This window comes from Mesocricetus auratus, unplaced genomic scaffold, assembly GCF_017639785.1.
Source record: "Mesocricetus auratus isolate SY011 unplaced genomic scaffold, BCM_Maur_2.0 Super-Scaffold_100021, whole genome shotgun sequence".
Classification (NCBI taxonomy): domain Eukaryota; kingdom Metazoa; phylum Chordata; class Mammalia; order Rodentia; family Cricetidae; genus Mesocricetus; species Mesocricetus auratus.
In genome coordinates, this window is record NW_024429202.1 from 9259285 (window position 1) to 9277531 (window position 18247).

The 18247-nt window shown below is 42.6% G+C and overlaps 2 protein-coding genes across 9 annotated transcripts in view; one reads left to right on the forward strand and one right to left on the reverse strand.

Annotated features, from left to right (window-relative positions):
• The window catches only part of Supt3h (SPT3 homolog, SAGA and STAGA complex component), a 342544-nt gene extending 331392 nt beyond the window's left edge, over positions 1-11152 (reverse strand). For 2 of the 3 annotated variants that reach the window (XM_005072308.4, XM_040729633.1), the window contains exon 1: positions 10903-11151. The gene's annotated coding sequence lies outside the window, so the exon portion shown is untranslated. Of the gene's footprint in view, positions 1-10902 lie in introns of all 3 variants that reach the window. The other variant, XM_040729632.1, reaches the window with a different exon arrangement.
• Positions 1-18247, forward strand: part of Runx2 (RUNX family transcription factor 2) — a 305556-nt gene that overhangs the window by 27794 nt on the left and 259515 nt on the right. The gene's annotated exons all lie outside the window — the stretch shown is intronic.

Genomic DNA, 18247 nt, shown 5'->3' on the forward strand with positions numbered 1-18247 from the left:
AAGTAAGTAAAGTACCAACTACCACACAATAAATATTACTGCCTATGTGTTTGTAAACTTTGTAATACCATCATTTTCCCTAAGATGGAAATTAAAAATACTTTGCAGATTCTATGGAAGAACATACAAACTTGGTAACACATGATAAAGCAGTTGAAAGAGGTCCAGGAATAATCTAGTTGGTAAAGCAGCCTCTAGAATTGGTGCTGCACAAAGGACTTGGTTGTCCACAGCTCCGCAGAAGGCAAAGCCCAGGCAGAGAGACTTTACTATGGTGAAACATCTGACCTGAAGACAGCAACCTAAAGGTCACCTGGCTGGGGAGGCTGAGTTGAGCACAGTCTATATATTAATAGAAGGTGGGAGATCTCATCCTGGGGGATACTTCCCAAGAGCGGAAACATGCAGTCCAATCCTGTGCACCGGCTCTCAGTGGCCCATGGAAGACGCTTTCCTGCTCTCCACATCTCAGAGGCGGAGTTTATCATCTCCTTGAGCTACAAGTCACTGATGAGCTTCCCCGACACAGTCCCCGGCAAATGACACAGTGTCTACACAAGCTATCTCCTGAGGCCCTCTTGTGATCACCAGACTCACAGTAATGGACAAAAACATGCTTCAGCTGATTGCTGCAGCATGCCTGAGAAGAAGGTAAAGTTGTGCATAAAGATCTGATTTCAGTGTTTGCTTCAGAGGCAGACTGTCTGGGTTCAATTCCCAGATCTGTTACTTTGTTAGGACTTTACAGAAGTTACTTTACTTCTCTTTGCTTCCATTATCTCATCTATAAAATGTGAATAATAGCCCTATGGTTTAAAGATTATTGTGACAATTAGATGAACTCATACAGAAAACAATTTGAGACACTCCTGATACAGTAAGTACACAATAAATGTTAGCTATTAAAATAAAAATATTTAAAATACCCCATCTTGATCTAACAAAAGCTTTTATATCAATTTAAAATACCTTTACTTCAAAAACCCCATCTTGCCTCTCACCCTCCCTGTATCCCATGGTGTGTAAGAAGACCAGACTCTCTTCCTTCCCCCCCTCTCTCTACCCTATAGTCTCTACAAACGCTTATCTCTTTCACACTCAGTTCAGTCTCCATGTGGCTGTCAAATTCATTCTCCTGAGATGTCCTTTTAATCTAACCAAATGCGTGGAAAATAATAAAAATCACCATGGGAATCTAGACCACGGGTGCTCAAGGACAGGACACTCAACGGCCCAAAATGGGCAGTTTTTTGAAGAGGCAACATGGCACAGAGATCTAGGGACAACAGCACCTTAATTATGTCATAATAAATATGTAGACATACTTACATGTAATTATGTCTGAAATACTCCAATATTCCTTTGGCCTATGCTAAGCAGACTAGAACTAAGTAGGGGACAGACCATGAGCGTGCTGAAAGACAAAAAGTTTCACTCAAACTGAACTTAACACTCAAACACATTAAAAAAAAAAAAACTAATGCTAAGAAAAGCTATCACTTTTCTTTAAGCCTAAATTTGTTATGTTTTTCACAGAAATTTTTGAAATAACTACTATTTTTCTGCAAACAGAGGAAGGAAAGAAACTGCCTACAGTGCCTTGTTCTGTTTTGGTTTTGAGACAGACTCATGTATTCCAAGCTGGCCATGAGCTTGCGATGCAGCCTCCCTGTCTCCACCTCCCAGTAGCTGGGATTCCAGGCAACTCCAGCTTGAAACTTGGGTTGGGAAAAACAAGGGCTACAGATTTCTACAAACAGACCAGCAAACGAGAACACACAGCCTCCCTTTTACAAGGACCCCCAGCCCCAGCCCCTGCACTGCCCAGTGTTCCCCAGTGGTTCCAACACAAGGCCAAGAGGAAATATTAACCTCAAGGATTCTGTATTAACCCCAGCCTCCCACAACCAAGATCTGAGTTGACCCATTTCAGATTTGATACACACACTACTGCTAGAACAGTGTGAGGAACTCAAGCAGTTCCTTTCTTTAGTTTCAAACCCAGTCATCCTACTGTAGCTCTCTAAAGAGCACATATTTCATAGAGCAAATTTACACTAAGGGCCAGGCCCTAAGTTTGAGCCCAGTTTTCTTTCAGTTGTGTCCCTACTAAAAGTGTTTCCTATCAAGGGTATTCATTGGTAACAGGTGAAGGGCTCCAATCCAAATGTATTACAACCACAATCAGCTTTTCACAAACACGTTACTTAATTTCTAAATCAAACAGGTGAATAACTTTCTTCTTGACATGAAGAGCTGATAGTTTATCAGACTCTGAAATAATTCTTTCCTGTACCCACATTCTGTTTGATGATTTAGATAATTACTTCTTTAGACATTAACTCCTTTACACATCAAAGTCCTATCATTCCAATGCTTTATTTCCTTTCTTCCAGACAAAAAAAAAGTCTGTTAAAAGCAGAAGCACTCAAGTCAATTTTCACTAATAAATACAGTTAACATGGAACTGAAAACCTACTGTAATCTTCTCAATGGGTTAATGTCCTGCAGTTGTTTCAGCTTTCCACAGGGATGCAGCTGCTTGCCATATTTTACAAAATGAATTCAGATGTGCACATTGAGACCCAGATCAGTTCAACATGCCAGCTTAGTGTGAACCCCAGGAATAAGTTCATTTCTGATTAATACTACCTGATCGCTACACCAAACTTTCATTCTAGAAAATAAAAATTTGTGTTTATTTCATCTAAACATGCATGTGTGTGCATGTACATATGCATGCAAAATTGCTTTCATTAGAAAGTATTGCTGCCAAACACAGAAAGTTCTAATTGTAGTAAAGGGTAAAGATAGATGTTACAAAAATATCAAAAACATGACCAATCCCATGACAAACATCTTGCATCATACATCTCAGGGAACTGAGACGCTTATCGTTAGTTTCTATAGCCTAGAAGTAATGTCAAAATCTGGGCTATATAAGTCTATCAGCCAACCAGCAATTAAGAGACATAATGAAAATGACTAGCTCTTCTACTAATCACTGGCAAAAGAACATTAAATCAGACCCGTGTACTTACTCAAACATCTACTGAGTCTCAATCCTAATAACTCATATCTTAGACATCTCACATAATATAAATAAGTTTTTAAAATTAAAACAGTTTTGTAAAACCCCAAAGGCAGGGGAAAAAATTATAGGTAACTCAACATTAATACATGTTTCATTTTTTTATTTTATTGTTAAAAAAATCAAGTAATATCATAATCTAAATTTCTACAGATGTGAAGAATACAAAATGATCAATCACTACAAACGCAAAATTCAAAAGCTACATAAATTATCTATAAAATATCTACAGCATGTAGAGCAACACAAGTTCTCTAGACACGGGCAAAACATAGGCAGCTTCTTTGCCAGAAAATAGCACAGGTGGCCTCTAGCCCACGTCCTCAGAGCCCTCTTCTGTGACATGTGAAATGTCATGTGAAATGTCATGAGCCAGGATCTGTTTCTTTGATTTCGGCATTCTGGCCTTCCATACTGCCACCCTCCAAGTTCTGTTTACAGCAGCCACACCCAACCTTCAGCCTGCAAGCTACTGCATCCCAGCATGGCTATGAATGCAGCCCAGCTGTTTTCTTGATGATGGCATCACATCACAGTGTCACAGGGTTGGATCCCTGTGGCTTATAGCACTCTAGGGTTTCTCTAGCCCAGAGGTCCAATCTCTTCCCAATGCCTTTCAGAAAACAGTTCCAAAAGCCTACAAGCCACATGGTCAGGTAGTCACAGCAAAGACCTCATTTCTCGAGTACCATTTTTTTTTTTACTTCATTCTCAAGGCTATGACAAAATGCATGGCAAAAGCAACTTAAGGAAGGATTTCTTTTTGGCTCACAGGTAGAGGGGCTACAGTCAGTCATGATGGTGAGGTCACATAGTAGCTAGTCACACTGATCTACTATCAGAAAGCAGACAGAGATGAATGCTGGTGATCATGCTTTCTTCCTGTTCGCTGTGTATTAAGTTTGGGACCCTCTCCTATAAGGTGTTACCCACATTCAGGTGGGTCTTCCACCTCAATCAAAGTTCTTAAGAAACACCCTCAGAAACATACCTATATCTTCTAGATGATTCTAAATCCAGTCCCATTGACAGTGAAGATCAACCATCACAATTGGCTTATACTATTTTAGTGAATGTGCATTATTTTCATCCTAAACTTCTGCCCCATACTGAATCCCTCTTCCAACTATTGGCAGAAGACAGCATCTCTTAAATGACATAGAAATAGATACTCATCTTTGATTTCTTTCCCTTCACTCTCCCCTATAAGAAGTAGCATGTCTTCTATCTCCTCTTCTTACCATAAAAACACTGGCGATGTCTTGTTGTTGTTGTGGTTGTTGTTTTTCTCTCCTTTGTTTTTGAGACAGGGTTTCTCTGTGTAGCTTTGTAGACCAGGCTGGCCTTGAACTCACAGAGATCTGCCTGCCTCTGCCTCCCAAGTGCTGGGATTAAAGGCGTGTGCCGCTGCCACCACCACCCGACTGGCAATGTCTTTTTTAAAGCCCAAACTATCTGCACTTGGATTTCATTCATAATTATTGGACACTGAGTTAAATGCTCTATGGCTTCAGGATATAATAGTGACTAAACAAACAAACAAAAATTATAGAGTACGGAGTAACAAACACTCAGACAAAACCAATTTGAAATTGTGCTATAAGAACAAATTTTACAAATGGATTTCAAATGCCAGGTGACAATATAGCATCTGAACAAAATCCAAGAGACAGTGCTCTAGAGCCTGTATGCAAGAACAAGATCCTAAGACCACTGTGGGTAGAGTTGAGGAGTAGAGGACATACGCAACAGAAAACGGGACCTAAGAGTCATGAGGAGGATGTATACTAAGCCCTGAAGGCCTTAGGAGGTTAACTTTGAAGCGATTGGAGAACTTTGAACATTATTTTTTTAAGGATAACTGCAGTGAGGCTACTCTGTAAGCAAGGGTACGTCCCAGGAAAGCAGAAGCTGCTGAAGCTGTACAGACAAGAGATGTCAGTGCCTTTGATTTCTGTAACCAGTGGAAATAAGGACATATGAACGCAGAGTTAACTTGCAGGTGGAGTAGAGCAAAGACGACTGAGACTTGGAACCTTAGAAACTAAATTATGCTACCATTTGCTAAAAAGAGGAAGCTTTGAAATGACAAAAACAAAAACAAACCAAGAAAACCCACACAATTTCAGTTAAGACCATATTAAGACAACTATTAGACACTCAAGCGGAGGAGATCCTACAAAGCTTTGTGAAAGGTGCTAAAAGGAAGGAAACATTAGCAGGCTGACAAATTGATGTCTTCTAAGATAAATGACATGCCAGGAGAGTCTGGCTGGTTTGGCTTGCCTTGGTTTGGTTTCGTATCACAAATTGGCTTTGAAATTCCTACATAGCTCAGGCTAGCCCAAAGTTGGAATCCTCCTGTCTTAGCCTCTTAAATGAAGAGATTAAAGGAATGCATCATCACAACTGGTTGGAATGGGCCTTTTATTTAAAGAAAACTAACTAACCAATATACCAGAACCTATAATATAAGAATCAACTAATGTCTCAGGTTCACTTCCTCCATCTTTCAGGAATAATTTCTGTTTGTCTCACAATGGTTTTATAAATAACGCAATGCAGCAGGGTTTGGCGGCATACACCTTTAATCCCAGCACTGGGGAGGCAGAGGCAGGCAGATCTCTGTGAGTTCAAGGCCAGCCTGATCTACAGAGTGAGTTTCATGGCAGATAGGGTTCTGTTACACAGCAAAAAAATATCTCAAAAAAAATAAAATAAAATAAAACGCACAATGCAATGGAAGCTCAAAAATATGTTTGAATTGAAAATAAGGAATTTTTATAAAATGGGATAGGCCTATCACTCAGTGACAGAGCATTTGCCTTAAATGCAATAGTCACTAGGCTCAATTCCCAGCAATACATATATACAAGTATATACACACACATACATACACACACACACACACACACACACACAAAATAACAAGACATTTTCATATCCTTGTTAGCTAATGATGGCTAACTTACAGACATCAGAGCTCTCTAATATGCAAACATGAGAGAATCTTACTATATTTTTCCCTTAGTCTCACATTAGCCTAAATTTCTATTCTATGTGCTTTAATACCCACTATTGTCCTTTAAAAAAATGGTTCTAAAAACTATTCTTTACTAAAATGCACTATAGAATGTATCTAATAAGTCAACCTAAAACACACAGCACTCCTACTGGCAAATTCTATAGCACACTCACTTTCTTAATACTAAACCACTATCGTTTTTTTACATAAAATTCCATGACTTTATGGGGTTTTATTCAAGTATGTGGGAAATCTGGCCATCACTAAACAATCCTAATAGTAAGTGTTGCAGCAATAATAAACATAAAAAAACGATATTGTTGAAATGAGTGGATATTTTTAAACATTACAATTTTTAGACTACAATCATGCTTTATAAATAGTCAGCCTTATGGGACATCTATTGTCATCTAGTAGTATTAGACATACATGAGTCAACAATCATAATTTAATGATGCGGTTAGAGCACAACCTGTGTGGCCAATGACAACTTACTCCATGCATATGAAGCCACAGAGTAACGCTATCCCAAACCCCCCCAAAAAAAGAATTCATGGACTTGGGTTTTACAAAAGCTCTCCAGTAACTCAGATTTTTGTTGATGTTGTTTGGTTTTTTTGTTTTGTTTTGTTTTCCACAATCACCTTACCAGGCCAGTATTTTCCCCCTACTAATGAGGAAACTAAAATAAAAATTCTGGCTAAATGTCTCAGGGCTTTTTTTATTTATTTTAAATGTAAGGCTTTAGGCTAGAGATGGCTCATTAGTTAAAAGAACACATTACGATAGGCGGTGGTGGCACACGCCTTTAATCCCAGCACTCGGGAGGCAGAGGCAGGTGGATCTCTGTGAGTTCAAGGCCAGGCTGGACCGACAGCCTCCAAAACAATACAAAGAAACCCTGTCTCGTAAAACCAAAAAAAAAAAAAACACATTACTCTTCCAGAGGACCCAAGTTTGGTTCCCAGAGCCCACATCAAAGGTTCACAAGTTCCTGTAACTATAGTCCCAGGAGAACCCAACACCCCTGGCCTCTACTGGTCCCAACACAGATGTGTGTGTATATACATAATTAAAATAAATCTTCTTAAAAGGGGGAGGGGGCTTTGATTCCTAGTAGCTGACAACCTGATCTATGTAGGCATATATCTTGACAAAAAAAAAAAAATCATCAATTTTAGTGTCTAGAATTCTCATCGGTAAAAAGATGCCTATCTCCGGATACTCTAAAATAATATGAAATTATTAGAGCTACAACCATTGCAGTCAGGGGCTGACATTGCCACCTGTGCCCTCAGAGACTAATAAATTTAAATGCCATGTTCGGTCAGTCTTTGTGTAAAAGAAACCCATAGGCAGAAGGCAAACAACAGGCAAAGCTTAACTATGCGAATAGGTGGGAGGGGACCACAGATGTGAGCAGGCTTCCAACCACAGTTTGAAAATCACTAACTGCATCCAAATCCCTCATTTTTCAGGTGAGGAAACTGCAGCCCAGAGGGCTTTCTTGAACTACCCAAGGACACACCACTATTTAGTGACCCAAGCTGGGACTAAAACTGAGGTCCCTCTGACTCCTGGTCCAGAATCCTTGCTACTACACAACGAGGAACACACAAATAAAAGTGGATCATAATTAACTCCTCCATAACAAGTCCTCCCCACGGTGGCTGTCACAGCGAGCCTGGTTGTGAACTATCTGCCTATGCCCACCCACAATGTAGCAGGAAAGAACTGAGCTCATCATGTGACCCTGGGCAACTCACAGCACCTCCCTTCCTCAGTTCCTCTGAGTGCAAACTTAAGATGCTTCCCTAGAGTTCACGCAACAGTGACAAGGCCTGGCACATAGAAAGTGCTCAGTTAAGTGAACTTGAGCAAAGGCACAACTCTTTAAGAACATTCTGGGGTCGTATAAGCCAGCTCAAAGAGGGAAGCTTACGGCGGGGCAGCCTTCTCAATACTAAGCTAGTGGGACCCCATAGGACAGCAGGGCTCTGTGGCATCACTGTCAACATTTAAAATAGCAAATAGAACAGTCCATCCCCTTTGGTTAGCATGAGTTCAGTTAACACAATAATGCAATGGCTGAATTCTTCACCATCATAAGTGGAGTACAAGCAAAAATCACTGACATTATAATACATGAAAAGCAGATTTGTGATTGATTTACTATGTGACCTCACCCCCCCAAAAATTTTTTTCAAGAGGAATACTCAATCTTCCTATTTTACTATATTGTAGCCCCTTACATCAAAAGATTTTTTTTCTTCCCCAAAGAGGATAGGCAATCACTCTACACAAGATTTCTATACAAAGTAAAACATTTAAATTGCCAGTGGCTAAAGTGACCAACTCACTGTCTGACCTTATTCCAGTTATGACCTAAAAAGTGAAACAGCACTGACTTTGTCACTGATTTCAGCAAACGTATCTTGGTGACCGAAACATGGCTATTCGTTCAGAGATTATGTTAAGAATTCTGACAAGTGCGGCCATGTTAGCACAGCCCAAGGTGGCATGTTTTTGATAGTATGAAAGGGGGTCTGGTAGAAATATGCTGGGACATGGATGTCCCAGAAAAATTAAGATAGTCTGCTACTTAAGACCAGCTCAGAGGCCGGGCGTTGGTGGCGCACGTCTTTAATCCCAGCACTTGGGAGGCAGAGGCAGGCTGATCTCTGTAAATTCGAGACCAGCCTGGACTACCAAGGGAGTTCCAGGACAGCCTCCAAAGCCACAGAGAAAATCAGCTCAGTCTGATCTGCATATCCTGAGTTATTCTCTCCATATTGTAACTCATGAGTTTTAGGCTATCAGTCCAGAGCCAAAGATTATCTTCAGCCTTGAGGCCAAGGGCAGCATTTTACAAACATCAAGTCAGAGTTCAGGATAGTATCTACCAAGACAGTTTCGTTTTTGGTTTGTTTTTTTTTTTTTTCCTTAGGGTTTATTTTCAAGGACTGGGTGCACAGCCTAGGGGCAGAGCATCCACTTAGCAACTGGGAGGGCAGGGTTCAATGCCCAGCACATAAAAAGAAGTAAGAAGGGGGGAGGGGAGAAAAAGAAAAAAAGGAAAAGGGGAAATTTTTATTTTCATGATTAACAGTCAAAAATGGGCACATTTTAAGGAAAGTAATAATATGACACATGTATCACCAAAGTTCACTTTTCTCTTCAGAAGTTTGAATATGGGTACTAAACTGACTTCTAAAATTGCTCAAAGGTTGCTACTATCATTTATTAAAGTGCTTCATTATGCAAAAGGCTAAAAGAGAAGCACCACCTTTTAAATGGGGAAGAAAAAAAAACGCAGCAATAAGAGTTGAAAGTTTTCACGAAGAACTAACCAAGTGATAAAAGACAGTGGAAGCCCACCGCTGATTAAAGAACACTCTAGTTAGTATTGTTCTCTTTCCAACTATCTGGCATTAGTTTGAGAACCAAGGAGTCAGTAGAGTGCTTTGCTTTAATTTGCCAAGCTGTAAATAAATACTAACAGACCCAAGCTTTGAATGAAAGGCATTATTTGGATATAATTGTGACTCCTTGCAGCATAAATATCCCATGAGCTGGCCTCTCTGATTTAAAAACTCAACCAAATCAAAAACTGTAACAGTTCTCAATTTCTCAGACCTGTGGGATCCCATGCAACAGCCAACCACCGTGCGTGTGGGTGGCTACTGAAGTCGTAATTAACTTTCTAACGGATTAAAATTTAAGCTCGTCAGTGGCGCCTGCCACATTTCAAGCGCTCAAGCGCCACCTGCGCCAGATAGCTACCATGTTGGCAGCTCACAGTGTATATAGTATTTCCAGCTTGGCAGAGCGTTCCATTGGGCAGCGCAGCTCTCAGGATAGACACAATGTACTTAAAGCCCAACGGGGTGGGGTGCGGTGCGGGGGCAAGACTTTGCAATAGCATGATTAAGTACGTTCTGGTTTTGCCAAGTATTATCAAGAAACTGTCCCTTAGGAGTCAAATTCCGCCTCTCTGGAACACACAGAAATTCTACCAGTTGTTTCTTCAAGTAAATCTTTTAACCTTGAGGCGCTCTTTGCAAATACTGAGAACCCAGGTCTTCTCCCACAGCAACACGTACTCGTACGTTTCTTTGAGTTTCTACTAACTCCAGGGACACGATGTTAACCTATCCGCGTGTGCAATAACAACACTGCTTCCAGGATCCCCTATCCCTATAACCCCATCAGCATCTGTCACACCAACTGTCCTGACTTCCCAAAGACAAGGCAAGATGACAATTTTCTGAACACGGAGCTCATAGGTAATTAATCACAGCTGAGAACTCTGCTGCCGTTGGTGTAAGCTTTAAAACACACAAATCCTCTCCCTTAAACCTGACTTTTGACCTAGGCTATGAGGATCCCCGTCTACACCCCCCAAGGCACTAGCTAAATGATCTCCCCAAGGGTCCCAGAGGTGGGCGGTGACAGCAGCATCGCTGCGTCCGGCGTCCCTTTCCCTGAACGCTGCACTCCCGCTATAAAGCTACTTAACTTCCAAGGAACAGAGCTTTTCTTTCTGAGGGACTCGCGTCCCCAACGCAACCTGGGTGACACGCAAAAGGTGCCTCTCGGCCCGGCCCCGAGGCTCCCCTCGCCCCACGCCCACCGACGACGGGGAGGAGCCATGCAGCACCCCACACTCGGCGGCCTGCCCCGGGCCGGGCCCGCAGTCCTGGGCCTGACCTTTGGCTGCCAGCCACGGCCCTGGCGTTCCCCATGACCTCGCCCCGCTCCCCGCCGCCCCCACGCGCCCCACAACCTCTGCTTAAGGACACGTGGAGGCACGTCTGCGCGTCCCGCGTGGAGAATGAGAGGGGACAGAGATGGCGCGGTGTCTGCGGCGGCGGCCCCGGGACACGATGGGCAGGGGGGCGGGGTTTGGGGGGACAGAGGCTGTACAAAGGGAAAAGGTGACTGGGCTAGGCTGGAGGGGGGCGCAAAATGGCGAGAGGAGCCACTATGAGGGGCGGGGGTTGCAGAGACTGAGGGAACTAGACGGACGGGCCGACCCAGGCGGTGAGAGCGCATGCGCGCGCGCGGTCGCAGTGCTGCTCCGGCTACTTCCGCCACACTCCGGGGGCGGGGCGTCGCGCTCCCGCCTAGGCGAGTGGAGCCGCTCGCGGGCTTGTGGCGTGGGCCTTAGAGCTGGAGCTGCTGTGGGGCGTGTGAGGGTCGGCCTGAGGGACCTGGTATGCCCTGTGCAGACTCTGCAGCCTGGAGGAGTGCGCCTGTGGATCTAGGATTGTTTTTTTTTTTTAAGTAGTCGATAATCTGTACTGGAAGTTTGTCCTTGCAAGCATCTCTTCGTGGGTCGGGGTGGTCGGAATCTTACCGAGAATGTTTCGAATGGCAAAGGGGCTCAGAGTTCTGAAAGACCTGCGCCTCTGTGTGTGGACGCTGCGGGTTCTGAGACCTTGAAACGCCGCTTCATTCCACCCCACCCCACTCCCTGCCCTTGCTCAAAATCAAAAGCCTGTTGACAACCGACCTGCAAAGTTTTCCCCCAGTTCGTTTCTACTAAGATTAATTACGTAAAGAGCATGTTTTTTGTTGTTGATAGCTTCCACTGTTTGGGAGACTTTATAAACAAGCCCTGGTGATTTTGGAGTTTGGTCTGTTCCTCATTTTGCAATCTTGCACAACCGGTATTGAATTGTATGCATGACCTCCTCTCGCGTTTGATGGTTGCAGGTGAAGTTCTTTAATGCGCCCAAAACAGTGTTGCCATATGCTTTCACTGTGACTGTGTGTGAAGCGTTGTGTATAGTTTTAGCATTTTTTCCCAGCCGTTTAAGAAAGAAAACATTATCCATGCTCAGATCCTGCCACTTCAAATAATTACCTTTTCAGGTCTTTTCACGCGCTACCGCTTCCGTGAATGCCTTGCTTACGAATGTGTATGTTCTGAAATAATCCTTTTTGCTTAGCATCTTTAAAATGGCTATTCGTTTGGGTTATCTCCTCTCTGGATTGGAGTTGTCTTGCCAGACACTTCAGTATTTGTCAAATACGCTTGCAAAAGTATATTTAGGATGTAGAGACTCAGCATGACATGTGAATCCAGGCTTACTCGTCCTAGGCAGAGTGTATACAGAACATGGGAAAGCAGCCAAAATTGTCATTACTTTTCTTAAAAGGTAAGGTTAAGTTATATACAATAGGTGAAAAGACTTTTAGTACATGGCCAAGAAAATAGGAGATAGGGCGTGGTGTGGGAATAGAGAGGTCAAGGTCAGCCTTGATTACATAGCGATTTTAAGACCAACCTGAGCTACAGCAGGCCTGTCTTTTGTTGTTTGTTTTTGTTTTCGTTTTACGAGACAGGGTTTCTCTGTATTATTTTAGAGGCTGTCGGTCCTGCCCGGCCTCGGAACTCAGAGATCCGCCTGCCTCTGCCTCCCAAGTGCTGGGATTAAAGGCGTGGGCCACCACCGCCCGGCTCAGGCCTGTCTTTTAAAAACAAAAAACGTGCTGTGAGAACAGAAAACAGATTGTCCAAAGAAATAAAATTGCAGATGGCTCATCTAAATTAAAATGTTTCTCTATTAATGTCATTACACGGGCATTTCACCTCCAAATATAAAGACCAGATTTGACTTGTAAACAAACTCTATCAGGTCCAAAAGAAATTGGGGATAGATCAATGGTGCCTGTCAGGTTACCAAAGTGCATGCTGGCCTCCAGGCTTCTCTGGTATCACAATCCAAAGTAAGCAGGGAAACACAGCAGGGGGCCAAGCAAAGTCCCCCCACCCCTGAAAACAAAACACATCCCTTCTTGCCCCACCTTTGTTTTTTTGTTTTTTTTTTTTTTGAGACAAGGTTTCTCTGTGTAACAGAGCCCCTATCCCTACCCCTGCCCCTGCCCCTGCTGTCCTGGAACTCACTCTGTAGACCAGCCTGGCCTCCAACTCACAGAGATCTGTTCCTCTCTGCCTCCCTGGCACTAGGATTAAAGACATGTGCCATGTGCCACTGTGGCTGGCAGACATCCCATCTCTTGGTGTCATTAAAAGGAAAATGAAGCTTGCTTGCTGGTGTCAACTTTCACATTTCTCTGGCATGATATCTTCATGCTTACTAGTACAAAGGCAAAGTGCGCATGTCTAAGGGCCCATTTACTTCTTTGTAATAATTACATTAAATGACAAAAGAGGCCTTCATTCTAATAGGGACAGCAGAAGCCATGGCTAATAGGGAACATCTCTGTGAGGAAGCCACTTCTCCACGTAGGGATGGTTCACTTCAAGTGACCTGCAAAATCTTGCTCTTGTAATCCATGGTTTTTATTTGTTAGGACAATTCTGAGAGCCTCACTATAGAAACACAGACCTTCTCTGGACAGGACTGTATACTGTTTAGGATTGCACACACATGCGGTGCTATATTCCATTGCTTTTCTGACATGGAGAACTAATTTTGTTCTCCATGTCAGGAGAGGCACCTTAGTTTACTTCTTAGACTATGTACTTCTGGGCAAGTTTCTTAGTATCATTGAGCATCGTTTTTTATATCTGTAGGATGAGGTATTTTAATCAACTAAAATCTCGATGCCTAAGTCTATGCTCCTTTAAAATAGGAATCCCTAGGCCGGGCAGTGGTGGCACACGCCTTTAATCCCAGCACTTGGGAGGCAGAGGCAGGCGGATCTCTGTGAGTTCGAGGCCGGGCTGGTCCGACAGCCTCCAAAACAATACAGAGAAACCCTGTCTCATAAAACCAAAAAAAAAAGAAAAATGGGAATCCCTAAAAAATAGATCCTAAAGTTATACAGAATAAGTTTAACATGTTTGCTTTCAAACACTTAGGGGAATATACAGAGCTCTTACTTTGGATACTTGAAGATATTCAACTCATATTTCAAAAGAAAAACCAGTATGAAAAAAGTAATTTGTCGAAACCCTAGAAAAAGGGGTGATAGCATTGTTTATGCATAATCAAACAGGCTCCTACCTTCCAATTGCTTTCGTATGTTCCAAAGCAGGAAGAGCAATGCATTGATAGGAAATGCTAAGAGTTGCAATACTTGAAGCTTTTAACGCTATAATTATAGGACTGGAGTGATGGCTCAGCTTCTAAGAGCTCTAATTGCTCATGAAAAGGACCCAGGTACGGTTCCCACCTCTCATATGCTGGCTTGCAACCATTCATCCATAATTCCAGTTCCAGAGTACCTGACTTCTAAAGGTACCAGGAATACTTGTGGTGATATATTTCCATGCATCCAAGACACGTGTAACATCATGTAAATTAATCTAAGAAATTAAAAAACTAATCACATTCATCTTCCCAGGGACTTTTCGTTCTACCCAAGTTTAACAACCCAGGATCTTTTGAAACTAGTGCTTGACCACTTTGATGGTTGGAAAGAAAATGACCCCCAAAGGAAGGGGCACTATTTGGAGGTGTGACCTTATTAGAGTAGGTGTGGTCTTGGTGGAGGAAGTGTGTCACTGTGGAGGTGGGCTTTAAGGTCTCATATATCCTCATGCCATGCTCAGTGAGACAGACCACTTCCTGTTGCCTGTGAGTCGAGATTTAGGCCTCTTATCTACTTCTCCGGCACCATGTCTGCCTGCACACTGCCACGTCCCACCATGAGGGTAACAGACTGAACCTCTGAACTGTAAGCCACCCAGCTGAATGTTTTCCTTTATAAGAGTGGCCATGATCATGATGTCTCTTCACAGCAATAGAAACCCTAACTAAGACAGCCACTGAGAAAACAATCACCAGTTTTTTAAGTCAAACTAAGAAGGGAACCTTAGAACATCAGCCTTTGAAAGAGCTCTAGAATGCTCCAGGCAAATGGGAACTTAATCCCATGGAATCTAGAGTCTGATACTCTTGTTCTAGAAGCAAACAACTTGCACATTTCGACAAATATTTATCATGTGCCTGGCATACCCCTGGAAGCTGCTGAAATAGCAGTACACAAAAGAGGCAGGTACCCAGACCATCTTCAAACTTACATGCCAGTGGGGGAGATTCAGTAAACAACAAAATAAACAGCTACACTCTATAGTACCAGGGAGGTGAAAAATGTAAAACAAGGATAAAATACAAGGATATGGAATGAGGGAGCTGCTGTCATTGAAAAATGGCAATTGGAGCCAGGCAGACTGGGAAAGTGCTATTGGAATGAAGGACCGGCCTGAGTCAAGTTGCTGAGGAGGAGATAGGTCTCACAGGGCGGAAGAACTGCCCAAAGCCCCACGAGCTGTGGAAGAGTTACCCAGAAAGAAGACTATGTGATGTGAGGTCAGAGATACACGAGGAAGCCAGTTGCCTGGGGATAGGGTACGATTGGCAGTGGTTTGACATCATATAGTTTAGGCATTAAAATGGTTACTCCAGTGCGGTTAAAAGTCAACTGTAGACTGATATGTCATGAACTAGCCTAGCCAAAGAGGAAACAAAGCATATATATGTATACTGGCTTGTTAATAGTGAAGGCTTTAAGATATAGTTGAATTCTGGATATATTCTTGGAAGCCAGCATGAGAAAATTTACTGAGAGACTGGGCTAAGGATCCTAGGGGGCAAAAAAGAACCAATGATGATCAAACATTTATTCTGAGCAGCTGGAAAAGTGAGTGAATTTGCCTGTCTTCGATGATATGGAATAGACTGGAATATGTTGGGCAGATACAGGCGAACAAGAATCCAGTTTAGGTGATAAACATAATTAACCAAAGCTCGATGTCATCTTTAGTGTTTTTTCTTTAACACAGATAAGTTTTATGGTAATGGAAAATTTAGGTTTGTAATATTTACAATTGTTTTAGTGAATTCTCACAATTTTTTGTATGCTAAAGACTCGATGAGTTTGTCCTGACATGTTGAGGCCATCCATCGCTTTTTGTCACTTCGAGAAAATAAACTTCAAGAAGCAAAGGTTTTGTTTCGGCTCTCAGTCCCAGAAGGCTCTGTGCTCGGTGTTAAGGTTTGAATCTAAAATGCCCCCCCCCCCACGGGCCTTTATTTTAAAAGCTCTAAGCCTATGGAGGCTTCCCGAGGTGGTGCGGTCTGCAGGAAGCGGCTCACTAAGGGTAGACCACTGCCGTTCATACCTGCCCTGGTTCTGGCCTGGTTCTCAGCCAGGGACTAGCCACAGCTTCACAAGCTCTGCTACACAGAGAGAATGCCCCACCACACCTCTAGGCCCTTGCCTGTGAGGGACTGAAATCCCTCTTTAACTGGAAGCTGCAACACACCTCTCCTACCTTAAGGAGTTTCTGCAGATATTTTGGTCACTGTGTCCCAGAATTTGCAGTCCACTGGCTACATTAGACTTAAGACTGTGGAAAGACGGGAATATCGTGGTGGGAGGGTTTAGCTGAGGAAAGCTGCCCACCTCAAGGCGGACTGGAGAGAGAAGACAGAGAGAAAAGGAAAAAGTACTCCTTTCACGTGACAAAGGAAAGAGCCACTCTTCCAGGACACATGCCCAGTGACCTCCTTTCTCCCACTAGGCCCCATCTTCTAGTTCCCACCACCTCCCCACCATGCCATCAAATTATGAACTTATCGATTTATTTAACCGCCAATAAGGTGAGAACCTGCACAATCTAACCACTTCCCGGAAGCCCCTGAGCAGACGGTTAAGTTTTCAACACAAGAGCCTTCAGAAGACATTGCAGGTTCAAAGCACAACACAGGTGGCTTTCTCTGTGTTTTAAATGAAATACAAGGAAACCAAAGTCTCTTTTTATTTAAAATAAGAAAAGAACAAAAATAAAGCATCAGGGGCATTAGTTCTTGAAAATAAGAGACAGAATTCAAAGTTGATACCAATATATAGGGCATCCAGTTCTAACATGTATTTTTAGCCAAAATATTTAAATATAAAATTGGATGTATTTTGATGAATTATTAATAACTGCCTTCCTTTTCTATTACATATGGAAACGGGACCAAAAATTAATTGAAACCATGTGTGTGGCTTATGTAACCTGCCCTTCCTATTTCACACCCCAAAACTTGATGCAATAAATCTATTTTGACTAAGTAATGCTTAGATCAATTGTTAAATAATGATCAAAGAATATACTTAATTTCTAGCATTCTACAGATATATAGAGATAGATATGGATGTTCTTTGTTTTTCTTTTTCTGGATTTTTTTTTTTTTTTGGTTTTTTAAGACAGGGTTTCTCTGTATTGTTTTGGAGGCTGTCCTGGAACTCGCTCTGTAGATCAGAGATCCTCCCGCCTCTGCCTCCCAAGTGCTGGGATTAAAGGCGTGTGCCACCAAAGCCCGGCTTCTGGAATCTTTTTTTTTAAAAAACCTCATTAACTCAGTCAGGTATAGTGCAAAACAGATGGACTCTGGGGCCACATATTGTTGGCCACAGTAACCTGGTGGTGTCCGGCCTCTCTGAAACTAAGCTTCTTCTTCTATACAACAGGGATATGAACATCTACATAGTAGTGTTGTTACCAGGATTTAGAAGGGAAAGTCCTGACCAATTGAAAATGCTCTGGGATCTGCAGTGATTTTTGTATTCCGGTTTTTACTGAGCTATCGGCAAAATTTTATAATTTTTATCTTCTAATGCATTAGACATGGGAATATAAAGAGAACTCTCATCTCAAGTACCAGGGTTTGTTTGGATAACACAATGAATGTATGGCAGTATGGCAGTTTTTGTTTTGGGCTCCCCTCCCCCACGCTTTGGATAGCACTGTGTTGTAGTTCATGCTAGCTTCAAACTCATGACCCTCCAAGCTGGGCCTCCAAGCTAGCCTGGAACTCATGATCCTCCTGCCTCAGAATCCCCAGCATCTAGGTTGCAAACATACACCACCATGTCCTATGTTAATGAGACATGTATTGAGGTTCCAGTAGGCACGTGAAGCATTCTTAGGCATTAGAGACATAAAAATTTGTAACAGAGATCCTGCCCTCCAAAAGGCATGATGCTATTGGAATTAGGAAAGTCAAAGGCGTTGCCAGCTGAGTTCTCCTTGACCTTTGGTCTCTAGGTCAAGATATCTTGTGCCGCCATTCTGCCTCATCTATAATCCCTATGCCCAACCCAACAGTTCTTCATGTTTCTCTGGAGCCAATGTTCTCTCCTAAGGCACTGGATTCCACTTGACA